The following is a 25767-nucleotide window of genomic DNA, read 5'->3' as shown; positions in this document are numbered from 1 at the left end:
TCCTGGTCAGAATGAACCAGGAATTCCATTATTGTTCATGAAAAGTCAAGAGAAAGAAAAATATCATGAAAAAAGAAAGAATAGACAGAGAGAAGGAAGAGAGGGTGTGAGAGTGAGCGACCGAGAGGAGAGCAGCTGATAAGAAATGTATTGGAAATAACGGTTTCTTCGCCCCTCAATAAAAACTATATAGGATGTCGGTCCCAGGACGGCAGAATGCACTTCTGTATGCACGCTCTCATTTTGTACGTTACTATTGGAACAGCTGTAAAGAATATAACTCCTCAACGTCGGGGGAATTAGCGTCGGGGGCTGACTGGCAATCTTCGTCCGTCTCTGATATTAAATCTATACAGAGATTCACATCAAACCGTCAGCATCACTCATAAAATGGCAGCAATGCTTCACATCCAATCAATGCTGAGAGTTTGGATTGAATATCACCACAGAAGCAAACATGGATTTTGTTAGCGACGTCATTGTTGAGGGATGCCAGTGCCATCTTGATGAAATGTATTATTGAGCTGCTCTTGCTTGTAGCTACTCACCTATTTCTTCTCTCTATGTTTGAATCACAAGAGAATTTTCAACATAGTATGAATATTGGAGTTCCTGCTTGTTATTTCACGTCCATAGAATGATATATTACTTTATAGCTATTCTGTAGTATCCATGACTATCACTTTAGATGTAGAATGAATTGAATTGGATTAGATAATTGTCTTTATTAAGGGCGGAGTTAGGACTCTGGGTCCTCTCTGCCACACAACTCTAATCTGAATGGACAGAATATGTGTGATTGTGCGAGTAAATCTTTGAATTCTTGAGTAAGAATATCGTGCTATGAGTATAAATTGTTATCAGATTATGCGATAAATTGCTATTGTGCATGACCTACTGTGGAATTTTACATATTATAGGCAGATTTCATATAGGAGACAATAATTCTATTATTCATGCCAAATAAATTTGGAATTATAGAATAACGTAATCCAATGGATAAATAAATTGTAAAAAATTCTATTTTTGGAGGAATAAACTTCATCCACTCTTATAAACGAAATGTTATTCATCAAAATGAATGTTTGAAGTACTCTAATCAGCCAATAGAAGTTGTGTACTTGATAATTGACATTTTATTTATATTTGACTGGAGGAGTATCTAAGTCCAAGTTATTGATATTATCGTTTTGATATTATATTTTCTTCAGGGCTACTTTTAATATAAATAAAAATATAAATCTGAGTACCCTTTTAAATTATCACGTCACGTCATGTTTCGGCTACTAATGCCATTTTCAAGTCTTGACTAAATAAACAATTCGACGAAATAATTCATAAGGGTGGTCAGATTTATATTTTTATTTATAGCTGTATTTAGATTTTTGGAAAGTGTTAAATCTTTGCCCTAATTACTTCTCCTTACGTTAAATTCATAGTTAGTGTTGAGTTTATGAATCTAATTTTGATTCCGAATCTGTTGAAATAAAAACATAGTTGAATTCTGATATATCAATGCTATTCAAGTTCTATGGTTGCCAGACTATAGTTGCTCATGACAAATATTAATTATTATTATTTAGTGTGTGACACGTCTTCCATCCCGATTTGAAAAATCTCCTGTTTGAATGTTATGTAAAGTGGAACCATTATTGTTCGAAGTTTGAGTTTGAATTGTAAGATTGTTATACAGTACGATTAATATGATTGCGGATGGAATGAAGCTCCCTTTCACTTTCAAGTGTGCAGTAACAGTTGTAGTTACTGAACAATTAGGGCACGCTTTATTAACATGAATCAGTTCAAGTTGGTAGAATAGCTGCGAGCTACAGGAATACAAGCTGAACGCCTTTATAATATCAGATCGAATGCATACGATGTAAGTGAACTTCACTGGCAAACTACTCACTCTTGTGCCACCAATGCAAAGTGGATTATATTAAATGGAAAATGGTACAAGGAGAGTACGTTGTGTGTTCTAACATTTGAAGATCTGAATACTATATTCTGAATGTTCAATTATCTAGTACTGATAATACGAAGTAATTGCCAAGTGGGAAAACAGTATCTAGAGGCGAATAAACAAGCAAAACACTTTCCATTTTCCGTGGGATGATTTCTGATTAAATTTCATGTTCAGTGTTCATGATTGTGTTCTAATTAAACATTGAAACGAGTTTTGAGCTCTGTTGACTGTTTAATTAGTCTTTCCAATGATGAGAGTGCAAAGCAAATAGCATAATCATGGAATAGAAGTGAATGAATGGCATTGAAAATGAGTCTGATTTATCCATTTATCTAGAAACTCACAACTTCTAGGAATCTTCCGAGGCAAATGTAATGGAATGTACAAACGGTATCCAATTGGATATTCTCGATCCGAAAAATGGATTCAATAGTTTCTACAGAGATTCTACGATCGAGATTTCCGGTTTTTTTCGCGTTTTCAGGAGTTTTTGAGAAGACCTGTTTTCAATATTTTGTTCACAGATTCAGATGAGGATTAGGAAGATTCCGATGAGAGGGTTTTGAAGATGTCCCAAAGTCACGCCGATGATATTTTCGCCTTTCCATCCATATTTTTTCAGCGTTTCAGATGCAGATTTCTCGAGTACGTTTCTAATAATGCTTCTATTCTGATAGGAAGCTCCAGGTCACGGCTTCTTGAATAGTCCAAGTTACTTCTGGAAATTCCTCAAAAAGTATTTTATCTTTAATCCTCTACAAAACTTCTGTTATTAGTTAGTTGAAAAATTCACAACAATTCTGTCAACAAAATTCACGTCTTGAGAGCAGTTCTGAATGCATGTGGGTTGTACGTGTGTAGAACAAAGCACCTGAGATATTGTAATAGTGCGCGAGTGTTGGAGAGAGTAAGTGGGTAAGTTAGTGGAACATGGATTGAATGTGTGAGAGCATTTTCCCCGAGGATCTGACGGGATGCTTCAGGGAAATCACAACTATGACTGGCAAAGTGACCGGTTCGCTCCACTCGCTATAATAGGCCACAGACCGCACACATCGAACATCGGCCTCTCCAACTCCGCGTGATGCCGTATGACATTACTCTGAATATTGAATGACTTACGTGGCGCATCATCCCTAACAGCTTCTCTTTGGGAATTCAGGTGCCCGCAGCGTTACGCTAAATAGTTTTGTTGGGGAGCACTCTCATCGAACACTTGTTGGTCGAATAGATTAGTTTTAGACAGTTGCTCGTATCCATGTTTGTTCTGAATAATTTCGATGGTGGAAAATGATTGGTTACAGTTCAGGGATGATTCAGCCAGTTATAAATGTTCAGATAGAAATGATCTTCTTCAGTTAGTTTCTCGAAAATTTTCAAAGAAAGCTTTTTACTACTACAGTAGTAAAAAATGCTGAAGCTGTTTGTACAACTATCAAACTCAAGTACGGTTGCGGTTGAGTTATATCGTTCGTTGGTAGGTTTTTGTGGCATTGGTTTTGTTAGATGACTCCATTCAATCGTTTGTTGAATTGATTTGCTGGATTTGAAAAACAACAACTTGTTTAATTTTATTGAATTTTTCTGACTATTGGATAGTTAGACAATAGTCGTTGTATTGTCAGCCGTACTCTATTCTCTTCATTTTTTCCGTTGAATGACGTCATTTGAACATGGTTTATATCCAATACATCAAATTCAGAATTGGGAGATGACCAGTTAGTTATATCCTTGTTTCTTCGTAAGTTTGGAATTTTCAAGCTGAGTGAATCATAAGTGAATCAAAAACTATCAATGAAAAAATAATTTTGTCCGTTTTCAGTTGTAACCGAATTCTGTTGAATCAGGATACCGATTTAGGCTCATACTAATAACTTGATGTACTGTATAGTTCTTTGAATAACTGCATTAGCTATTTATTAAATAATCGAAAGTTCTGTTGAATTTTCAAATGACATTTTCGTAGTCCCACTGCAATGTTATTTGTATTGATCGTATGATAGTAGTTATGTGAATAATTAAAAAACATGCAAAGAAGGTCAATAAATATAATTTCCAATACCATAGTTTCAAGTTCTATTGAGGTAGCAGTGTGAATTGTTAGTCTCTAGTTCCTACCAATGGTTTCTACTGATTCTACGCTGATTTCTACTAATAAGAATGGTTTTTACTAATTCAATCTGCATTATTGTTTAATCTGAAGTATGTTGATGATTGAATTCAATCTAGTAGGATAATCAACTTAATTTTCTCAATTATGTCAAATGAACACTGTAATCTCATAACTGTATCTATAGAATATACCAGAACAGCGATACTAGAAACAGCTTGTACATTTTCCTCATTTACCCAGGATCCAATTAGGTATGAAACAGCTAACATAGATAACATAGATATAACGCTTATTTCAAGCTTTAATTAATGAAAATCAAAATATACCAAACTTGAATCTATTCCATTGTTTTGATAGTGAAGTCCCTCATCAGTGGCGTACAAAACAACAGAACTGATTTCATCAGGTTAATGGAAAGATGGAGCAGTGACAAGCGTGATTCGACACATTTATACTTATTGTTATGTCATATCCAAAATGGAATCGATCACCTCTGCTTTCACTATAATGAATGTCGTCCACATTTGTCTGTCAATTTAACAAGTGAATAGATTGGATGTAAGGTACTACAGCATTGACCAGCTCTGATGAATTCAACATTCATCCAAGAATAATGAATCTAAAAAGACAAATGCTTTGATTAATCAATGCTATCAATCATGAGTGCCATGTACCATGACTACAATCAATATCAATCATGTGATTATCGATAATTATCATGAGATAACACAACAAGACTTGCTAAAACCTGAGACTCTTGCTTTTGATCTGATTGTGAAGAAGATCATCCAGTTCATGTGAGAAAGACCATTAATTTATCGCTTCACGGAAACATTTCTATCATTGTATCGAGTTCTATCAATCACTATAATATTCTAGTTTTCAATGAAACCATCAATCATTTCCAAAATGCTTATTGAACATTGAACTGAGAAGATGGAATGATACAGGAACAGAAAAAGATTGAAACCATTATAATGGCAACTCAAGATAAAAATCTAGTCTGAAACTGACTCTTATTCATCAATTCATCCAATTCATATTGTGCATGGAATTCAGTTTAACATGATTGATTAAATTAAAATTCAATTAGATAAAATGCAGCAGTTTTGGTTTACTGTTGGAAATATCAAAAAGTGGATCTATATTGTGTTGAAATAAGGAGGATATCTTGAATTTATTCTTTGTTATGTGCGTTTAAAACTGTAAAAATGAACATGCATTTAACAAACGATGCTTTAACGTTGTACCATGATTTTCGGAAGTTAACTGAACGCACAGTACGGTAACAATGTAATCGACTCGGGCTTCATATCACAAAGAAATCTTTTTTTCAACGGGGCGGCAGTGAAAGTTAATTGAAAGGAATTTTTAATACCTGTTGCACGCCTATCAGGAGAGAGAATGTTGGTTTTTATGATGTAACTTATGTATCATGTCGAATAAAATTGAATAATAATTCAGATCGAGAGAGATGGTGAATAGAGCTAGGGGAGAGGAATGAGTTGGCAGGAAAATGAAAGTAGATGAAGATTGAAGAGTGATAAAAGTCATAAGGATGAATGAAGAGGAAGAACGAGGAGAAAATGATGGTTGAGAAATTCAGGTTGGAGCTTGACGAAGCGTTAGGTACATTGAGATGAGGGAGGAATTCAGATTGGAACATGTAGAAAGGAAGGAAGAATCTGTGAAATCAAGATAAAAAAATGATCAAGAGAGAGTGAGAGAAGAGTACGTGGGAAAATAATGATTTATATAATTATGTTTGAAATTGAAAAGATTCAACAAAAACAGATAGATAAGTCTGTCAAATTTGGGGTTCAAGTTAGATCACTCGTGATTCAAGTGTGATCGAGATTGCATAAGTATGCAAGATAATGAGATTACTTCTGGATAAAATCTCCCAGTCCATTATTTTTGAGATGTTGACTAAAAATATTGAGAATTTTCATCTCCCGTATAAGTCTTATCAATGATAAATATTCATGATATGTAAACGGTTTTTAACATATTTAATCTGTGCTTGTTGGAGCTTTGTTTTTAATATTTTAATCGAATAGTCAGGAAGTTATCATTGTTCGAATCGTGTATCAAAAAACAATTCACATCATCAGCTCGAAATTTAATTGAATAAGATTCAATAAAGTAATGTGATGTTGTCCAATAATGTATTTAAAACCAAATTTGAAGAGCATCTTCGATGATTCAATGTAGACTATTAGAGTTAGCTGGAAAGAAAAGTGTCAATTCTAAAGTAGTGGAAGGGAGCAAACAATTTTGAGGGGGAAATTGGAAAGGAATTACAGTGAATATATGCGGGAGTAGAAAGGTTATTAGCGAGAGAAAAAAAACAGGAAAAGTAGAAAATCATGGAAGAGAAAAGTTGAACGAGGTCGATCTTGTAAAAATCCATTCATCTCGCCTCTTAAATCGTTGATGAGCGTCATAAAAGTATGGCGGGTTTTGTGGGTATTGCGGTGAGGGGGGGGGCGTGGGAGCCACTGTTTGTGTTGGAGAACCTTTTGGTCCGTGATGGTGGGGGGGAAGGGTTCAAGGGGGACTAGCATAATTTATCAAGGGTCTACGTCGGCTTCTCACAAAGGACTCTAACCTCATGAAATTCCGATTGCCTCTAGAGAATTTCGTTATTTCAAAATGATTATTCGCTCAGTCAAAAGTAATATAACGCGTTCTTCTAGTTTCAACTAGACTGTAGAGTACCTATACTACTGCACACAGTCACAGTATACTGCATCTGCAGTATTGAAGTGGCACCACGGCTACATTATTATTTTGTTATTCTCCCGTTAAAGAGACCTCGCTCTTTGTTAAGAGTAAACATTGTCTCTCTTTGTGAACTCATAATGCAGCCGGTGGTTAAATTAATAAACGTTGAGTTGAAACTTGGCTGCTGAAATGAAACTTGGCGCTGTTTGAAAGCTAGCGGAATGGGTTCGAGTGGTGAGCTGCTGTGCATGCTGTATTACCCACCTTCACGAATTATATGTGGAGTGCTCTTGTTGAAGCATTGAGACCTACACCAGAGTAGTATACTGCTGTTGTGGAATTATTCATTTGTGTAATCCAATCTTTCGTTCATTATCCTTTCGTATTTGCATCCGAAAAAAGGATTGAAACGATGTTGATGTGTCCGTTCTTACAGAAAAACTGTGCGAGAACGAGTCTGTACTGGTTATAGAAGGATATAATTGTCTTTGCTCACGGAATAATAACTAATTGGAAATACTCTCGTTGGTTATTACACCACAGATCTGATAAAAACTATAGTAATGTAAATAGTACATCAGATTGAAGCATAAACGTGGAAATATTTCAAAAGTATGATTAATTCAAGGTTAACCTCCTTGACTGGTTGCTTATTTTCTGAATGAAGTAGACTATAAAATATTCTCAGATCGGCTTTTTGAGAGAGAACTGATCCTCGAATTCAGGATAATCTCTATAACCATAGTAATAAGATGATGATTTGATGATTTTTCAGCTTGGAAGTGAGGCAGTTACATCTTTCCTACCAGATATAGTGTATTTTTGAATTTGTAGTGTTTGAAGGGTTAGCCATTTGGAAGAAGGGGTCGTTGACGTTCCAGGAAAATATGGTTTGATTTCAGAGGCCAAGAGGTTCGGAACAGGCAGTAATCCCTCACCCGTGAAAGAAGAAAAAATAGAAAAAGAAGAAGGAGTATTTGTACGTGACCAGTACAAAATGATAGACAAATAACCAAGTCATGATGGACATTACATGGTTCAAAATCTATAACCGGGTATGAATAGCGATCATACATAGAAGTGAAACCATTTCTGCAAATCTCGAACACAGTTGGTCAAACTATCATTGTTGTCAAGCAGGGTGTGGAGTCGACATGCCCAGGTATTCACACAAAAATGGACAGTCCAGTGACCGAGGGAATGGTAGAATACCATTGCAACAAGAACGCCCATGACATTTTAGGTATTTGCACCATATGGTGGGATAGGCCCACTGTTCTATGTTATGGTTGCGCTGTTTCTGTTGGAATAGTTATAAGGGACCTCATCTCACAACAAGTGAACTCACGAGTAGGGTTTCCGCAATATGTGTTGTGTTGTTATAAATAGTGAATCTTATGAAAATGATGGTGAAGGCAATCTGGTCGTACAATTTCACCTGATTTGCTATTTCTACCTACTATATGTCACCTAAACCTCTCAAATTATTTCAACACACTGCTCCTATACATTATGTCTATCACTAGATTACTTCGTAATCTATCCAATCATGGTGATGCTATACAGTTGCCGGGAGGTCATATTCAATATACCAGTTCATGATTTCTGGTGATAACTCAGTACTATCAGTACTAACTTCAGTACTATCTGAGAGTTGACTAGGAGCAGACGCTTTCCGTTTCGCTCTCTTATCAGCTACCGATAAATGAATCGTCTTGTTTAGTCAATCATCTACCTCGCCTGCCGGTAAGTAGTATGGTTGTTCATTATTATTGAACTTAAGTTTTCGTATTATTGAACATAAGTTTTCGTACGTGATTTTTTCTCTTGACTTCCTTGAAGTGGCCTAAATATGAGTGTGTGTGCGGAGTGCAAATCGGTGGTCAGCAGATCTGGCAAGGACTTGGCGATAGGGTGTAAAGACTGTGGGTCAATTTTTCACGGAAAATGTATACGCGATGAGGCTGGCAGAGCTATGAGTGAGGCGGAAATCGAGATCCTCGCGAAGGGTACTTGGAGGTGCGTGAGCTGTATGGTGGGACTCCGGCTTCAGCGTGGTGCTGACCCGAAATCGACGCCCGTAAAAACCCCTGGACATGGGTTCGTGATTCATTCTGTTGATACTAATAGTCTATCACTCAACGACTTTAAAACCGAGATCATGAACAGTCTTGAGAAACTACAGGAATCTCTCAATCTATGCAATACAAAACTTGACAGCAATGCAAGTATCTTACATAAGCAGGGAAATCTAATTGCAGCGCAACAAGAATTAATAAGAGCTCTGCAAAGTGAAAATGGAACCCTTAAAAAACAAGTTAGTGACCTATATTTACGTGCAGATGACCTGGAACAATACGGAAGGAGGAATAGCCTGGAGCTACACGGGATTCCAGTCACAACTCACGAGGACGTTTCCAAAGTGGTGCTTGAGACCTGCAAAGCTGTCGGAGTCGAGATAAAAGAAGAAGAGATTGATACCTGTCACCGACTTAGAAAACGACCGGACTCTCGAAACCCGCCGCCGGTTATAGTCAAGTTTGTACGACGCACCGTCACCCACGAAATAATGCAGCGAAAGCGCAATGTGGATAAGCTATCAACCCGTCATATTGGAATGCAAGGTGAGATCCGTCCAATTTACATAAACTTTTCTCTAACGGCCCAGCGAAAAATCTTATTAACCAAAGCCAGGAAGTTACAAAAGGAATTCGGCTTCAAATATGTTTGGGTGGACAAAACTGGTACGATAAAGATAAGAATAGTCGAAAATGGTGAAATTCACACTGTGAAGTGTGAAGAGGACTTATGTGCCGTACCAACCACAGTCAAGTGCTAAGATCTAGTTGAACGATGAAGTTTTTTTCTTTTCTTTTCAAGTTATTTCTATATTCAATCTAAATTTCAAGTATTTATTGTCCATTCAATACAGTATTTATTTAGTACGTAACTGCAGTCTAGATATAAAATTGGATTTTATCCATCATTCTAATCTTTTTCGCTAACACATAAAATACGTATTGTAACTGACAAATCCTAATGAATAACTTTATTATTTATAATAAATTAATGAAATCGATGTAAATATATCTCAACTAAAATTGCTATGCAGATCGAAGCATTTAGTTTACGTCTATAATTTCAATTATTATTCATACTTTTTTTAAAGTAAAATTCATTGAAACTGAACAATAGTCATAACTATTCTATCAAGTTACGATTAGTATAATTTATTTGAATATAATTTTGAATGAATCAGTCATGAGAACAAACTAAATTGATCAAACAGCAATCATTCTTTCACGTTTCAAGAGTTTCAGTTCTAGGACCGATGTTTTGAAGGCTAGATTCTGTTTTGCAGTAAACAAGAAACTAATCTTATCAACTGAAGCGAGAATCTCCTTGACATCGACATAACGGAAGAATCATAACGATTCAATAAGTAAGCTTTCTATAGCTAATCGTTTTCTTTCTCTACTACCGCTCTTACGACTTCCTCTTCCTCCGTCACCCTTTATTTTGTGGGCATGCGGCTGGTAGCTTCATAAAATACCGATAACAACTTATCTATTCCACATTCATCATTGCAAATTGAAAATGCTCCGTTTTCTCAACATCACTTCCCGCTGATAGATCTGATCTTATTGTGATCTTATTGTCTTTCAATTCAATTCATAATATATAAATATTTCTGTTTTATATATAGTACGGTTCAGAAATCAAGTTTTATCACCGGTAGGCTGAGGTGATCGACTAATTTTTTTTTCTATTTCCCTTACCCTTGCTAAATTTATTAATTTTTCCTTCTACCACTTCTAAATATATTATTTTTTTCATTTTGAGGAGAATTAGCTTTTAAATCTAAAATACATTTTAAGATTTTGTGTTCTCAATCTTTATCGTATATTTTTCATTATCTTTCTTACTTAAAAATTTTTTTTTTGATTGTTTATGGTTATAGTGGAAAACTTTGACAATGAAGCAACACAGGAATGCTACAATACTATTGAAATTAACGATATTCTACTTCCCCCACCAATTAATTTTGCCAATATAGTGGAGAAAGGTATAATGAGTATGGTTCATATGAACATACGCAGCTTGAATAAGAATTTTGATGAATTCGCTTACACAATAGAGAACTGTCACCTAAAATTTGATATTATAGTGCTGTCTGAGACATGGATGGGCGAAGACGAACCTTTTAACTACATATTAAATGGGTACACATCAATAGATCAGCCTGGAAAGAGAAATAAAAATAATGGTGTATGTGTCTTTGTCAGTAATGCATTCACTTTCAACAGACTGAGTGTTGACATTCCAGAGTCGGACTCAGTGGTCCTGAAAGTGAGAAACCCCACCACAAATTTCGAAATTACTTTGATTGCAATCTACAGATCACCCTCCTCATCGGCTAATCTATTCCTAAATGACTTGGAGAATGTTTTAAGGGAGCTGAGGGATTATGAAAATGTTATTCTTATGGGTGATATTAATATCGATTTGAATCAAACTTCCGATACCTCTATTGACTATTTTAATATTATGACTTCAAATGGCTACACATCGTATATAAATAAACCAACTCGAGTTCAGAATATTTCAAGCTCTTGTATAGACCACATATTTTTCAAAAATACAAATGTCAATGCAGATAGAGTGATAGGTGCTATTTTCAAGACTGATATTACTGATCACTATTGTACCAGCATTCATCTAGGAGGTCAAAGTACTGCTTACGAATCAAATAGTATATCTTCTAATACCAGCACTATTGGCAAAATAGATTACAACAAATTATTACAATGCCTCGAAAATGAATCCTGGACTGGTGTGATGGATAACAACGACATTCAAACCCTCGTACAATCTTTTGAACAAACACTTATTACCCACATAGAAAATGCAACCACTTAAATCAAGGTATCACACAGAAACAGACCATTAAAAAACTGGATCACCCAAGGATTAATTAGAGCTATACAGACTAGGAACAAAATGCACAAAAAAACTACTGAAACAACCTAATAACAATGAGCTAAAAGAATTTTATACTCGCTATAGGAGTACTTTAAACAAATTATTGAAGGAAAACAAAATCAATTACTATAGAAATAAATTGGATCAAAGTAGGGGTAATGCTAGGAAAACATGGAACACAATAAACGAGATACTTGATATCAAAAAGAGAGCTTTGAATAATGATATTGATCCTGAAGTCCTGAACAAACATTTTTCATCTATTGGTAGGAAGTTGGCAGAAAAGCTAAACAACGAAAATGTAACCAATATACAACCTCAAATCAGTCATCATAATTCTAACAACTCACAAATTGATTTCCATAACTCTTTTTTCCTATTCCCGACAAATGAATCAGAGATTATTCAAACGATAAAAACACTGAAATCCAATTCAGCACCAGGCGTAAATAACATAAGTAACAGTTGTTTAAAAAACATAGCTCACAGCATTGCTAAAACTGTAAGTATCATAATTAACAGATGCTCTGAAGAAGGTTTCTTCCCAGATGAATTCAAAGTAGCCAAGATTGTTCCTTTGTATAAATCTGGTGATGCTAAAAATCCGACTAATTATCGTCCGATAAGCTTGCTCAGCGGTATTTCAAAGGTTATGGAAAAAATTATAAAAAATCGTCTTACACAATATTTGAGATTGAAAGATTTTATTCATCCCAGCCAATTTGGTTTTCAAGAAGACAAAAATACAGAGGATGCTATCTCGTTACTAGTAAAAACTTTAACTGAAAATTTTAGTAGAAGAAAGAAATCTATTGCAATATTTATGGACCTCACCAAAGCATTTGATACTATTCCACATTCAAAACTTTTGGAAAAACTTAACCGTATTGGAATTCGAGGATTACCCTTAAATCTTTTCTCGAGTTACCTGAGAGGGCGATCACAGATATTATCAAATGGGAATAAATCCAGTACTGAATATATGCTCGACTATGGTTTGCCACAAGGAACTGTCCTTTCTCCAATCTTATTCATAATATACATAAATGACCTCTTGAACCTGCACTTGAAAAATGGTCAAGCAATTTCTTTTGCCGATGACACTACTTTAATTTTTTCTGGTCAAACTTGGGAGGCAGCTAGAACTTCAGCTGAGAAGGGTTTTTCGGAGGTCAAAGCTTGGCTTGACAATCATACTCTAACCTTAAATTATAAAAAGTCTTCCTTTATTACTTTTACACCAAATACTGCAACTCAACCATTGAATCAAATAATTTGGAAAAGTCACAAGAATAGCTGTAACGGACTAGGTTCAGGCTGTGACTGCCCTTCACTGGAGAACTCGAAGTCTGTTAAATACCTGGGAGTAATGATTGACCAACATCTAAGATGGGATACTCATATTCAGTCATTATGTCATAAAGCCAAATATCTAATACAAAAATTTTATAGAATTAGCCTCTTGAAACTACCACAGCTTGCCAAAATGACCTATTTCGCTTACGCTCAATCTGTTCTGCAATACGGGATAAGAGTCTGGGGAGGCGCAGCTGAACGACACATTGGTAAGGTTTTCAACATACAAAAACATATAATAAAAATTGCACTTAACAAGCCGCGGCTCTACCCGACCAGAACAATTTTCGAGGAAAGCAAAATACTATCAATCAAACAGCTCTATTTAAAAAACCTAGCATTATACGTGGTAAAAAATAAAAATTTATTTAATATCCGGTATACTCCATACCATACACGTTGAGTTTTTAGATCTTCTGACATGACTGAAACAAATCTTAGTGTTTGTAGGATGCAATTTCCTTATAGGTGTGATAAGCTTGTGAATATAATTCCCCAAACCTTGTTTGCAAATTCTCCACCAAATAAACTAAAGATTGAAACCATAAATTGGATCAAAGCATCCACTGACTTCTCTGGTAACATAAGATAGTATTTTTGTGATTTGGATCGTTTCTCACTACTTTCTCCACTATATCAGAGCCCTAAGTTTTTCTAGCCCAATATTATCATTCGAGCTTACCGTACTCTAAAACAGCTTTATGCTTTTCTCATTTGCGTTCCTGTTGTGCTGTCTAGCCTAGCGATGTTTAAAATGTATAACTCCACTTTGAAGATTCTTCTACCTGCTTTTCAATTCCATTATTTACTACTTTTTTTGTATGTATTTTTTATCTCCTACTTTTTAATCCTACTTTATTTCATATTATTTTATGCCACTTTGTTTATAAATTTTTTGTAATCTATTTCTTTTTGAAGCTCACGAACGGACGTAAGTCTTGTGAGCTCCACATTCTATTTCTTGTAATAATTTTTGTATGTACATTGTCAATTTGATTTTCTATGTTGTACAAGAGATGAATGAATAAACTTGAAACTTGAAACTTGAAACTTACATTCTAACTTATTTCAGTAGTTTGGAATATTTAGAAAGATTCAATTGGTGGTGAAAATAGTTTCTTAGACTGTAAATTGGTAAAAATTCTCAAACCAAGAGCTCATTCATTCATTCATTCTTCATTGCTTCTATTTAAATTAAGTTGACGTTTCATACATCACTAGAGCTTTGCTCTATCAAGTGATTGCAAGTGAAAATTGTGTAATAAATAAATAAATACGTTCATAATATAAGAGTGGAGGCATTGCACATTCTTGAAAAACGAATGAAGTAATTACAAATTATTTACACTTGAGAACTATTTCTGGTTGTATTGGTGTAGCTGCAAATCCATTCCCATATTATTTGTTCAATAATTCAGCATTATTTATTCCAGTTATTAGTATTGCTCAACGATTTAATGTGCGATTTTCTCCCTGTAAACTACCACTCATGATGTATATAATACCATTGGATAATTGTATGATCACATTCAGCATGCTTTGTCCACTGCATGAATAGTCAACATTCGGGTCACATATTCAATACCATTTCCTGAAAAGGGACAGAAAAAAATCGACTTTTATTCCATGCAGGCGTACAGCATGATGATTGCGAGCCCATCCTAATTTGGCCCACTTCCATTCACACATTCACAGAGAAAAGCTCATCCTCGAATCTGGTTGGGGCTCGAACGAATGAGGTCGAAAGGGCTCGAGCGCCAAATTTGCATCGGAAACTGTGAAAAATTGCAATCACCACCATCCATGCATTCAGGCTCAATTTATCTTGCATTCCGATCATCATCGAGGCTGCTGCAGTCGGATAACATCCACTCCGAACTGTCAGAACTCTTAATAAAAAAACACTAACGCCTCTTATTCAACCTATGCTGACAGTCCACTTGAGCTCTGACAGTCACTACAACCAGTCAGCATTCTTTATAAACAACGTCAACGTTTCCCATTCAGAGTATGCTGACAGAATGAGGTGAATCTCACTACATATGATGTTGCAAATCTATTGATCACACCATTCACAAGAAAGAGCCTTTCATTGAGCATTGAATACACACATCAGAGTGACGCTCTTTTGAGCCAATCAGAGTGGCGCGCTTTTGAGTCGATCACAATCAGTCTGGTCATTCACCGCAATCAAAAAAAGGCCGGTTGCGCGCCGAATTCATGGCGTTTTTCATCAGTGTGGTGCGCGCCCTCTGCATTTTTTATCAATGGATGTGGAATGAATCGGATATCAATTATGTGGCTTTTGTCTGACTTGGAAAGTACACTGTTTACTTTACTCTGTTTTTCTGCAAATTGTAGTATTGGAACGTTAAAATGAAAAATAAAAATTCCAAAATGAAATTTGTAGATAGAATAGGGTTGTATAGACTAGTAATTAGGCTTCACAACATAGTGGTCCCCACAACAATTATTCTCATATCCACTAATCCTTCCCATTAATCAAATTCGTCCTATTCATACAATACTTCCTATTCATTATAATCTCCGCGAAAAATCAATTGTAAGTGATTAATAAATTATTATCGTCTACACAATTATTCCTGTCTTTCTCGAAAATGAAAAAAAAAACAAAAACATTTGATTGTAGAAAAGCACTGTTTTCCATATCTTTTCGTGGGAAGAGAATTTGGAGCAATACATAGATTTATTATCAACTTTCATTGAATTATAAAGAGTGATTTTCAAGTCCTGTATCACATTTTAAGTGTGTGGTGATCTTTTTCTAATGAAGAAAAATTTTTATTTCTGAAGTGCTGTTTTCCACCCACTTCATTCAAGTGTTTATTATGGATTTCAATTCAATAAATCAGTTCTAGAGTAAACATGGGGTTTCTCTAGCTCAATCCGTTGTAACTGTAAAATGAAATGTTTGTGATGTAAAATGATTGAATAAATAAATAACTTGTTATCTTCTAATATCGCAAAGCCTGTTGCAATTTGAATGAGAAATCTCAATTATTTCCCTAATCTATTATGTTGGCCATGCACGACACAAATTGATGATAACGCTTTGAGGTGGATGAGAGTTGTGGTTTTGAATAATAATGACAAAAGAACAAATCATACGACAAACCGCCATTATTAATAACAATGGTAATAATATTGCTGCTGTCAGTCACACTCTCATTATTCATTTGATAGCAAGCTGAAATGCTGGTTACCTCTCAATAAGTCTTATTATTTCAAATTTCGATATTTTCAGTAATCATTATTGAAAATTATTTATCATTCCTACCTTGTCAAAAAAGTGATCGCGAGTTATCAAGAAGCGATCATTTGACTGTCAAATCTTTCTTGTAGCTTGAAATTATGATAATGAAATTAATGATAATATTTTTTAACCTTCCTCACACAATTGAGTCAATTGAATTGACTGCCCCATCGTTTTTTTTCAGGTCGGGATCATGGTAATGAAATCAACTATACTATTATTATTCTTTTCTACTAAAATTCAATCATCCGCACAATAAAAATCAAATCAAGTTCTATTGTTCCAAATAAAATCATCACAAATTAAATCAATACAGATTTTGGTTTTGTGGAACATTTTTCTTCTACTTCCAGCTTAATCATTTGATTGGTTCGCATCTAAATCTTTCCATTGCTACTCTCTTCCATTGTACATAGCTCATAGCACCAAGATCCTTCGTCATTTGTCTTAAATACTGTAGCCGGGGTCTCTCACGACCCCTTTGTCCATCAACTGTACCTTCCAGAATACTTGACGTAAATGCGTCGTGTCTTATTATGTGTCCAGTCCAAGAATGTCATCTGTCCCTTAGAAAATCCAGGAAGAGATCTCTTTTCCACCGCCCTCTGGAATACCTCCTCATTCGTAACTCTGTCAGTCCATTTTATTTTGAGAATTCGCCTCCAACACCACCCTTCAAAAGTATTTTGAAGTCTTTTCCTCAGCCTTACCAATAGTCCACGTTTCAGACCCATAGAGAGCTATACTCCAAATGCAACTCTTTATTAGTATCTTTATTATTTCCAAAGTTAGACTATTATTTGAGGAAAGAAGCTGCCTTTTACTGATAAACACACCCTTAGCTTCTCTGAACCGGCGCTTTATATCCAGTCTATCTTTTCCATCTTCTGATATAATGCTTCCAAGATATTCGAACATTTTAACTTGCTTCAGGGCGTGATTATCTAATTCAATGGACACATTATCTGGGACTTCCGAGCAGACCATTACTTCTGTCTTCATCCTATTTATCTCCATATCATATTCAGTAGAATCCCATGCAAGGTGGTTAGAGCTCTTTCTAAACTTATCCTATTCTCTGCTATTATAGCTATATCGTCTGCGAAACGAAACATCTGAATCAGAACTCCATTTACCTTGATGCCACTACAGCACTCCTTGCATTCATTAATAGCTTGCTCTATAAAAATGTTGAATAGTAATGGTGACAAACTACAGCCCTGTGGCACTCCTCTCCTTATATCAGCTTTTCTCTGCTGCTCACCTATCCTCAATAATGCTGTTTGATCCTTGTATAACACTCTGATGATCCTTCTATCTCTATAATCTATCTTGATGTCCTTTAATACTTCATTGGAACATTGGTAGAGAACTGAAAATGGAATACACAATTCCATTTCGACGAACATCGGGGGAAGGTTAAAGATAGAGAAAAGATAGCATAATAATTATAATGCTATCTTTCACTATGGTTATAGGTTGTAGCTCGAACTAATTTTGTATTTTCATTTCCACACCTTATTCACACCCTATTTTCATTATTCATACCTGTCACATGGTATTTCATAATTATTATTTGGATTGATTGATATTGGTAATTACAATTCACTCACTTTTATTCGCTCATTTTGCATGTTCATGAGTATATTATAATTTCTTCAGGAGGTTATTTCTACATCTCCATGTTCAATATGTTTTCTGTTTGAGGTTCATGTGGTTGATGAAATAAGTTCATTATTTCTTCTTAAAAAAGCGAAGATAATCACTAGGATTATCATTCAAGAGTAATACTCGCAATGAAAATTCTTAAAACAGAAATGAGTAGCCAAAAGGTCGAATAAAAAAATTTTAAATTGATAAGAAGAATAATCCCAGAGTAAACCTTAATCCAAGGAAAAGATAATGAAGTTAAAGAGAAAGGTGATCAGAAGTAAGGAGAAGAATTATTGATAGACAACGTGGAATCCTCAGTAGATGCAAACTGTCACTGGCAATGTTTCAATAAAATATTATTCTAATCAATAAAAATATTTCTCAATGAATATTGAACATTTATTGAAAATATATTTCATATTGGATTTTCTCAACATTATACTTATTCAATAATATATAGCCTATTTATCGAAGAATTGAGAAATAACTGACAAAATCCTCCTCCACCTTAAAAAAGAAAATCCGATCCAACATTAGAATTGATGATCGTTTAACTTCATAAGACTTGAGAGTATCATGAGAGTTTTGGCGAAAAGTTGATGCACAGTAATTAATATAGAAGCGTTGCGTTATTAGTCCGAGGAAAGTCATTGGATGAGGCAGCTGGTAGACCATCTGTGGTAAGGCCTCATCTGTGGGTGCGAGGGTTTGGTTGCCCAATTTGGCCACATTGGCAAAAGTGAGGAGGTATGAGGAGGTGAGGAGGAAAACGCCTCCTCATCCCTCGCTGGTTATTGATGTGATTCAACAGGTTGGCTAGTCGGGCATTCGAGCATTAATCACAGTTCTTGACCCAAGTCCTTTACTAACTCTTTTCATAGCTTCTTTTCACAACTATGTCTCTTCCTTCACGACTGAGTAGTCCTTTAAGACTCTCCTTCCTTTTTCCAGCTTATTTTTCTATGTACTGACGGGGCTTTCTCTACGACTGCAGCTTTTCTTGGCGTATTTTTTCCTTTCTTCCTAAGTCATGCCTTACAGTCTCAACATATCTTCTCATTCATTTTGACTCTTCCATAGAATTCTCAGTATTTTTCCGCTCTTTCCTTTATGTTCCTTCTCCTGTTTCTCTACATCTACATTATGATTCTTCCCATAATATAATACTTTTCAAAATTCTAGCTGAAATCTTTTTTTTTATTTCTAGTTCTCTCATTCCACGGTCTCCCATTCTTATTCTCATATTCTGATCTTTTTCCTTTTTTTTCTCTTTTTCAAAATCTTATTCCTATTCGTTATGCTCATCACATGCCATTACCAATGTTTTCCTGTTTTTTCACTGTCCTGACAATTTTTTTGTCTCCCACACATTTCTCTCTCCACTTTATCTCATCTAATCTATTTTCCACCGACATCTTTCCCAATCTCATCTTCTATATTCTCCCTCTTCCTCTCACCACCATTTGGCATCCTAATGATAATTATTTTCTTTCGAGTTAGTCTCACAAATGTGATTTTCTTCTTCCTCTCTCTCTCATTTACTCGTTACTAATTTCCCCATATCATCCACTCCACAATTCAAGTTTTATTTCTGTCTTTCCCTGTTATCAACATTCTTGTTTCATCTGATTCACATTGTTTTCTTGGTTATCCTTTATCGTCTTCCTCCTTTGATTCAAATGCCTTAATCCTATATTATCTTTGTTTTTTTCCTGTATCACTCTTACCTCATTTCCTCATTCTTCGTCCTCTCTTCCTCTCATGAATTTCTTCCCTCCAACTTCTATGTTCCAACTCAACCTATCTCGGCGAACACCTTCTGATCTCGGTAACACACTTTAACACAGTCGCTAGGAAATAAGTAGTGGTAAAGTGGCTTGAGAGAGCTTTAGGGACACCTTCCAGTCCAAATTATTCCCCAGCTCTCTGCAGCTAAGTCTCCGGATTCAGTTGCTAACTTAATTGTTTCGACTGTTGTCTTGTTGCAAGTTGCGGGTCGCTTTGCCACCTCTGGCTGCAATGAATGATGGTTGGCCGGGCCTCATTCCAACACTCATCCTACTGTTACTTAGTTCAGAGAGATCTGTGTTGGAACTGGATTAGCGAGCGTTGTGGTTCAGCATATAGATACTCACTTCAAATTGTCTGCATTTCTTATAAGAAGCATCAACTCACTTCAAATTGTCTGCATTTCTTATAAGAAGCATCAATGCTAATCATTCAACCAATGCTGGCATTTCAGTGTTAATCGTACTGTATCTGCAACTTGCTACAGATAAAATTAAATGATCTGGAAGTTATTGAGGCTACTAAAATAATTTATAGACAAGTGATTCATGTAGTTTGAATGCTTTTGACTCCTGAGGTTCGGTTTTGAGAGTCCTGATATTAAGTGGAGGTGTACCGCTTGAGTGTTGAAAAAATAAATGTAGAACTATATAAAAAATCAGGTGGAACATATCAATAATTCAAAACCTGAGGATTATTCAGGCCCAGGCTGCTTCCAGTGAACTGGAAGATATTGAGGCTTCTGAAATAATTATAGACAGCAAGTTATTCGTGTAGTTTGAATGCTTTCGACTTTGATGTTTGGTTTTGAGAGTCCTGGTATTAAGTGGAGGTATACCGGTCGAGTGTTGAAGTAAGAATAGAAGTAGAATTATATGAATAAGGTGAAACATATCAATTAAAACCTGACGATTATGAAGACACAGGCTTATCCTGAAATCTCTTGTAATCTACAGTGATTATGGATATTAAACACAAGAATCGAGCATGATAATATATTATGTAGAGAAAATATTCAGCTGTTTCCATAATTCCATATTGGAAAAATGGAATCATTTACGCTGTACAATATTCGACCAACAGATCATTCTTTCCATTATGGCTGGTAAGGTACATTTAAACACTAATCTCTAATCAATAGCTGCAATGGAAACTATAACGTGGTTTACTCTACGGTATATTGAAATTTTTTACTCACGATATGTTTTCCTTCTATTGTTTGCATGTTGCTGTTTGTTATCCTTTTGCAATCACTAAATGCAATTATTCTACAAGTAAATAGATAATTCAATATTGAGATTCACGATATTTAACGTAATTTTCGATTGCTGTTCATGCTGACGCGTGTTATTGCTAATGCAATATAATTTTGGATTGAAAGCAATATGTTGTATTGTGAAGTTTGTAATCGTATTTTCATTGAAACTTTTATATTGATTGGAGCATTTCAATAACTCGCATTCACTCGAATTGGCTAATCTTTCTCTATTCCTCAATTCAAAGAGAATTCAATTATTTAATGAGGATTGGAAAAACATTGATACTTTCATTTCAAATTTTCAAATTACAAGTCATGTTATTTACAGCTAGAAACTTTCCTATTCAATCAAATTTATAGTAATAAAAGGAAAACTAAAGCAAGTTGCATCAGTTTCTCATCATGATATTCTGGAAGTTGGAATTGCAAAGTCAATTTATCTTGGAAGTATTTTGTGAAACCCAAGTTCAATATTCTCTGATTAATAGAATATTATTGGCATTTGCATATTTTTTTTCAAAGAGCTTCTTTATGCGTATCTTTTCAAAGGATATTTGGAGTATTTTCATGTCATTAATCTGTATTTAAAGACCACTTCAACTGAAGTTAACTTTCATCCAAATGATTACAACTTTTGAACTAATTCCTAGTCACATCTGAGCAGCATTATACATAATCTTTCACAGTAATATCTAAATGTCTCTATCAATATAATTGGCCGCATTCAACTTGAACATGTTTGTCGAAGTCAACCATCCATTCCAACGTAAACCAGAATCAAATAGGCTTTTCTCGGTTGATGGCTTACTATTCAACTGAACGACACCGTCATAAACCTTCTGACGATACTAAGGTGATATCGGAATCTGTTTTATGGCGATGCCATATTTCAAGACTGACAACCATAAAACACCAATAATCTCTTATGGATTGGCATAAAAAGTATTTTTTATATCTGGTTCGCTATGACTTCACCTGCATATAGGTGACATATATTTCTATAGTCAGATCTACTTCATACTATCATCGTTCCTTATGAATAACGTCAATGATTCCTGTATAACCAATGCTGACAGATTGGAGTGAATCCCTCTATAGGAAGGCTATTTATATCTTTGGAAAGCTATCAATCACTTTGAGACCCAGATTGGATCTTCTCATCAAAGTGTCATGCAAATAGTAACGATCGTCCTTAAAAGTTGAGGTCTCATGAGTGCTTTTTGCAAACGATGTCATAACCTCCTAACGCAGTCATTGGCTCAATTCTCCGGCCCGTTTTTCCGTTTTCCCGCGACGAGATATAGCGGATTCGTGCGGAAAAGTAGCTTTTCCTTTACTTTCTCTCACCCAGATGCCATAAATTGTGCTGTAAGACTGCAATAATTTATGGTGGCCCGCGTGTGTGAATTGATATATGGTGAGTCACGTCTCACTTCGTTCTCATCTTTGAACTTTCCATCTCTCTCCTGCTTATTGCACTCATATTTCGGGGTGCTATTCCACTAAAGGCCCCCGTTAAATGAGCCTTCACATTCCGACTTATTCACTTTTGACGGCTGCTGGCGGAGAAAAGTGGTGAGTGGCATCTCCGTTTTTAACACTCGTGATGACTCTAATTGAGAATCTTAGTCTCCTTCAAATGTGGAATGATAAGTGATTTAGATAATAATATGATATTTATATTCGAATAGTCGAATTGTAAAGAAAGTTGTTTCGGGTGACTCATTAAATGTAAATTATATCCATAGTTGTGTTATTATTGCCTTTTCTCGTTAGGGCTACTCTTGGATAGAAATAAATAGAATCCAAGTACCCTATTTAAAAATTAGTAATTTCAATGGATTAATCTTGCAATAACTTTCAATATTATTTATACCGGTACGAGTAGGTCTAACCTATACGGGTTGGATAACTGAAGCATGGATGAAGTCTAGGATGGTTAGTTATCACTTTTAAAATGTCATTTCAGGTATTTAAATTTGTGTTTCTCGTTAGGTAATGTTTAAAAATAATTTCATTGTTTCAATAATACATTTTAAATCAATTATACGACTTGAGTACTCAGTATTTTGATAGAATGAAGAAAGAAAATGGCGGCTGAGAATATGGTTTGTTCAGTTTTATACAGTCACTGTCAAAAGTAAATATAAAATATTCTGGCAATAGACAACATTGCAAAGCGCGAGGGAATAGTGCTATCTATTTTTATGTATGATAGAAAAGGACAGCAACAGTATTGTCAATCGTACACTGCCATTATAATGTGGACCTCACTATATCACATCTGAGCAGCATTATACAACCATAATCTTTCACAGTAATATCTAAATGTCTCTATCAATATAATTGGCCGCATTTAACTTGAACATGTTTGTCGAAGTCAACCATCCATTCCAACGTCAACCAGAATCAAATAGGCTTTTCTCGGTTGATGGCTTACTATTCAACTGAACGACACCGTCATAAACCTTCTGACGATACTAAGGTGATATCGGAATCTGTTTTATGGCGATGCCATATTTCAAGACTGACAACCATAAAACACCAATAATCTCTTATGGATTGGCATAAAAAGTATTTTTTATATCTGGTTCGCTATGACTTCACCTGCATATAGGTGACATATATTTCTATAGTCAGATCTACTTCATACTATCATCGTTCCTTATGAATAACGTCAATGATTCCTGTATAACCAATGCTGACAGATTGGAGTGAATCCCTCTATAGGAAGGCTATTTATATCTTTGGAAAGCTATCAATCACTTTGAGACCCAGATTGGATCTTCTCATCAAAGTGTCATGCAAATAGTAACGATCGTCCTTAAAAGTTGAGGTCTCATGAGTGCTTTTTGCAAACGATGTCATAACCTCCTAACGCAGTCATTGGCTCAATTCTCCGGCCCGTTTTTCCGTTTTCCCGCGACGAGATATAGCGGATTCGTGCGGAAAAGTAGCTTTTCCTTTACTTTCTCTCACCCAGATGCCATAAATTGTGCTGTAAGACTGCAATAATTTATGGTGGCCCGCGTGTGTGAATTGATATATGGTGAGTCACGTCTCACTTCGTTCTCATCTTTGAACTTTCCATCTCTCTCCTGCTTATTGCACTCATATTTCGGGGTGCTATTCCACTAAAGGCCCCCGTTAAATGAGCCTTCACATTCCGACTTATTCACTTTTGACGGCTGCTGGCGGAGAAAAGTGGTGAGTGGCATCTCCGTTTTTAACACTCGTGATGACTCTAATTGAGAATCTTAGTCTCCTTCAAATGTGGAATGATAAGTGATTTAGATAATAATATGATATTTATATTCGAATAGTCGAATTGTAAAGAAAGTTGTTTCGGGTGACTCATTAAATGTAAATTATTATCCATAGTTGTGTTATTATTGCCTTTTCTCGTTAGGGCTACTCTTGGATAGAAATAAATAGAATCCAAGTACCCTTTTTTCAAAATTGCTTACTTTTCGGCAAATGTAATTGAATAATAAGACCATATAATTTCTTCTTCCAATTACTTGATAATGGCATCATGGCTAAAACAAATTTTAAGTAAACAATTTTGAAAAAAGGTACTTTGATTTTATTATTTTTTATTACTTGTGTGAAGTTATGTAAAGTTATTGTATCCAGTTGTATAGTTATTATTCATAGTTGTATAATCTATACATACAGTTGTGGATGGAATAGGAAGTTTCGAATCGAATAATCTGGATTCCAAAAAGCAAGTTGTAATTGAAATATAATGGCCCATATGAATAAAACCAGAGCAAATGCTCATGAGCAAAACCATTGAGCATAAGGTTTTGCTCATGAGCAAAAGGTAGAAGCAAAAGCATTTGCTCATTTTGATATGAATAAGCTTTACCTTATACTCTTACCTTATGCTCCTGAAATCTGGAGCAAATGCTCAAGTATTTTAAAGATTTTTCATCAGCTGATTCACTTTTGTAGCCTTACTTTGTCTTTATAGCTCACGGAAGCGCTAAATATACAAGTAGGGTGCACCGCTTGTGTTTGCGTCGTCTGCTCTGTTTTCTATCTATGAATAGAGTTTTAGGTTAGTTGAGTTTAGAATTTTGAAATAATAGCGTGAAAAAATGTCATTTCTATAATAATCTTCAGCATATTCTTATAATATCAATAGCCTTCTTATAATCGTCTACACTCTCATCTTCTTAAATGCCTATTTCCTATTTTGTGATTGCTATCTTTATAACAGGTAGCTTTTGTATTTATTCTTTTGTAGGAATAATGGTGATATATATCATGTTTGAATCTAAAAAGAGTTTTATAGTTCTCAACTATTGATTGTGATCGTATCTGGTATGGTTTCCTCTTCCTCATACGAATTAGTTGAGCCATTTTACTATGAGCAAAAGGTGATAAGCTGCTCTAGACCAGACTCACCTTTTTTGAAGCATTTGCTTCAAAAGGTGAGAAAATGCTCTAGTTTATTCATACAATTTTGAGCAAAAGCTTTTACTTTTGAGCAAATGCTCAAACTATTTTTTGAAAAGGTTTTGCTCACGTTTATTCATAGAAAATGAAGCAAATGCTCCATATTTTAGAAGTTTGAGCAAATGCTCAACTTTATTCATATGGCCCAACATTTTGATCAAAACTACTCTTATTATTATTGTTCC

At 35.2% G+C, this 25767-nt stretch overlaps 1 protein-coding gene across 4 annotated transcripts in view; it reads left to right on the top strand.

Moving 5' to 3' along the window:
* Window positions 1–25767, top strand: part of LOC111044649 (cell adhesion molecule 1) — a 245470-nt gene that overhangs the window by 89074 nt on the left and 130629 nt on the right. The window contains exon 1 of one of the 4 annotated variants that reach the window (XM_039437116.1): window positions 24019–24325. The exons of the other annotated variants lie outside the window; for them this stretch is intronic. The gene's annotated coding sequence lies outside the window, so the exon portion shown is untranslated. Of the gene's footprint in view, window positions 1–24018; window positions 24326–25767 lie in introns of those variants that run through there. 4 annotated transcript variants of the gene reach the window in all.

The sequence above is a fragment of the Nilaparvata lugens genome, chromosome 10 (assembly GCF_014356525.2).
Source record: "Nilaparvata lugens isolate BPH chromosome 10, ASM1435652v1, whole genome shotgun sequence".
Classification (NCBI taxonomy): domain Eukaryota; kingdom Metazoa; phylum Arthropoda; class Insecta; order Hemiptera; family Delphacidae; genus Nilaparvata; species Nilaparvata lugens.
This window is presented reverse-complemented; position numbering and strand designations above follow the sequence as displayed.